Source organism: Phoenix dactylifera, chromosome 2 (genome assembly GCF_009389715.1).
Source record: "Phoenix dactylifera cultivar Barhee BC4 chromosome 2, palm_55x_up_171113_PBpolish2nd_filt_p, whole genome shotgun sequence".
NCBI classification, from domain to species: Eukaryota; Viridiplantae; Streptophyta; class Magnoliopsida; order Arecales; family Arecaceae; genus Phoenix; species Phoenix dactylifera.
The window spans coordinates 21,313,317-21,317,105 of NC_052393.1; positions in this window are offsets into that span (position 1 = coordinate 21,313,317).

Consider the following 3,789-nt stretch of genomic DNA (forward strand, 5'->3'; position numbering starts at 1 on the left):
TGCGGGAACCATTAGGCGCGTGGAGTCGAACCATACGGCCGATGGAGGCATCTGAGCGGACGGGTGGGCCGTTGCGCCATGTATGCAGGACTTGTCTTATTTCTTTCTATGCTAGGGGGGATTCTGCATATAGTCTTTGTTGTGGTGCGCATGGTGAGGTCGTTGCGTAGAGAAGGTTGTGCGATTTATGTTTAGGAATTTTTTTTGTCCGGATAATGCAATATTATTGGACAATCATATATAGGATTACTTCTTATGCCCTAAATCTGGAGCATGATTGTGTACGGTCCACAATAACACAAAGCCAAACATTAGATCTTAGATTTCAAATTAATCTCAAACAAAATATGATTTATAAAGATTCAATTTCATTATCCATTAAATACAACCAACATTGGTTCAAAACGTCTAAATCAAATGTAAATACCAGACATATAATCTTCAACATTCAAAAAATCATTAACTACAAATTTATAGTCAATTTAAAAGGACCATCCTTGGTTCCTTTCGATTCAGCCCTATTCGTCTAGAAAGAGAAAAATAAAAATAGAGATACATGAACAGCACAACTCAGTAAACAAATATTACTCTACCTTACCAGATCAAGCATAAATTTTTTCATGTCAATACATCATTTAAAGAACATAACAAAAATTCCAAATTAAACATTTTATAGTATAGTATATCAAGTCATAAAACAAATCATGCATGAATAAATCATCCATCTTTCATAAACATAGTTTTATTTATATTACAAATAAATTCATAAATCATTCTTCACGTCGTTTAATCCTATCATAGATCAATCATTGCTCACAATATTCATACAATGGTTACTGTAACTAGTGACCGGGCCATCTTCGTAATCGATAAAATATTATAGTCCATATTTATTGTCAACTTGAACCCATTGGCAGATAGCCATTTTCATTACATGCTAGCTCCAGGATGTCGATTGGCCCCATTTCTAGAGGCGGTCATAGTAATCTAAGAGTCTTTAGCAAACTTATATATTTTTCTTAAAACACACACATAAATAGATAAAAAATACTAATGTCATGATCAGATTTATATTTCATAATATTACTATTTTTATTAAAATATTCATAAAACTATTTTTTATAATAAAAATATGATTTTCATAATACATATGCTGACCCATAATTTTAAGAAAAGCATGATATTTTTACAAGCAAATTTTATGTACGAAAAAAGTGATCATTTGAAAAAAATAAGGAGTATAAGATCTACTTACTTTTTTTGTCTTAGATTATCAGATTTCGCTAGGCGGCTCTGCTAGACCTATTTGAAATAATAATAGCGAATTAATTTCTAATTAATAACTTTAAATAAATAATTCAGACTGAGCGTATAGAGGTTTCGTGTGGGTCTGGTCTAAATGATTAGCTTAATAAATTTGACTCAATCAGGGCCAAGATCAATCAACATAGTTCATCAATAGAAGTTTTAGGGACATTCAATAGGTCGGAGTGATCGGTCCAAGAGGTGGCCCGGGTACCAAGGCAGTTCAAGGCCTCTTTCTAGGGGTCAACTCGAATTCGTAGATCATGTCGACAAGACCTGATTCGAGATTTCATAGATCTTCTAGACAGAAAGTAGAGAGAGGAGAGTGAAAGAGAGAGAAAATATAGAAGAGGGAAGAATCTTTCTTCTCGTCTCTCTTCTTCCTTTCTCCCTCACCTCGATAGTCCAGCTGCCCACCTGACATGCGGCCTCAGGTGGCTGCAACCTCAGCCAAACCTGGCGGTTAGCGGTGGCTAATTATGGCCGAAATAGTGGTGCTATGTTTCAGATGATATTCTAGTGATTGTCGGCTCAAATCCAAGAAAATGGAGGCCCAAAATTCTAAGAAAGAAAGAGGAGGAGATGAAGAACTCATACCTTAGTCTGGCGAGGCTTTCCGGCAACGAATCGACGAGAAGACTCGGAGAAGAATCGTCGAGATCGGCAAAGATTCTTGGACTCATTATAGAGAGCTTTCAATGGAGGAGGAGGAGGAGTTAAATAGGCAAAATGCTATAGTTCTAATCGAACTCGAATTGGAATCAGAGGAGGATAGGAGTCTTCTTCTCCGATGCATCATGCCACAGGGCACGGTGGCCTTGGGTCTGGCCTCTTCAGGCCGGCCCACAAGCCTAAGGGCTAGGATGGGCGCTGTAGGGTTGGGCGCTATCAGGTTGAGCCTGGCCACTCCGAGATGGCCCATGAGCTCTAACAATTAGGGTTATTACATTGCTAGTGGCCACAAATACATATTTGTAAATTAATTTGGCATGGCCCTCGTGGATGCTCTAACGACAAAGTACGGAAGGAGAAATATTGTACATACTAACATGGACCATCTTATAAATCTTGAAGAGTGAACAACAAAAAAAATAAAATTTTGCTTTAGAATAAATAGATAAAATATATAATCCTTCTTTTTATTATTCCATATGGTGATAGTGATGTCGTACACACTTCTTAACATAATGGAAAGTAGATGTTTATGATTTTATTTGATGTTCTCTGTAACAATAGTCGCTACAGTAGCTATTGTTGTTATGCAAAAGAATGTACTTAGGACAAGTAAATAATCCTTTTAAAGCATTTTTAAAAGTTAACAACAAGCATTCATAAAATAAAAATTAAATAATTAATAATTGTTGTATATCACATTTACATCTCAATATGAAACCATATAAGGAAATCACAATTAATCAAGAAGTGACTTTTTGAAGCATTTTGGTAATTACTAATTCATATATGACACTAGTTATATATCACGAGACCATTACTTATAATTTAGTAAATTTGCAGAATACAATTTAGGATCTACCAAAAATCACATACATCTTTACCGACACATATACATACATATATATATATATATATATATGTATGTGTGTGTATACTTATACATATATGCAGGTGTGTATGTATATATGCATATGTGTGCATGTATTACTAACCCTCCCTCCTCTTAAAGAGAGAGAGAGAGAGAGAAAGAGAGATGTTTGTTTATACATAAATTTTATATACGATAAACAGATGAGTTACAACCGTTCTATAATTTTATATATTATAATAAGAATTTTTAAAAATCAAAATTTTTTCCATATAATTCATTAACTTTTTAACTAAAGCGCATGAACTTCGAAATTTTTTACACTTTCAAAAAAATGAAAAAAATTCTAATTTGGTAACTTTTGACTTGATATTTATTTCTTATCCTTAAGTTCTTTCGAAATAATCAGCTTTCTACTTTTAATCTCTAACAAATAAAGAAGCTGGTTAAAATATTTATTAAAATAATTATTATTTGGCTTAATATTATTAGAAGAGAGTGCTATGTGGCAAAAGCCTTTAATGGAAAATGCATAATCAAATATTACGAGATTCAACATAGTGTAGGCTATGAAGATGATAATGTTGATAACTATAGAATTTTGTTGTTTTGTATATACTGGGTAGATCTTGTACACTTATATAGGACTAAGGAACCTAAATGATACCTTCTGGCTAATTTTTTTTGATGAAGTCCAGATTGTTACATGAACAATGAACAATAATAAAAGACATTTTGTATCTAATAGTCAAGATTTGTCTTATTAGTTTTGTTTCTTCCTTTGTTAATGTAGCTCCACATACAAAGAACATGAATAGGATGTGAGATTTAGTGAGCAGATATCATCTTAATATTTTAATGTTTGTCATCCTTTTATATTTTGGACCAGCAGTTAGGCATTGTATGCTGTCAAAGTTTGAGAATCTATATTCATGCTATTC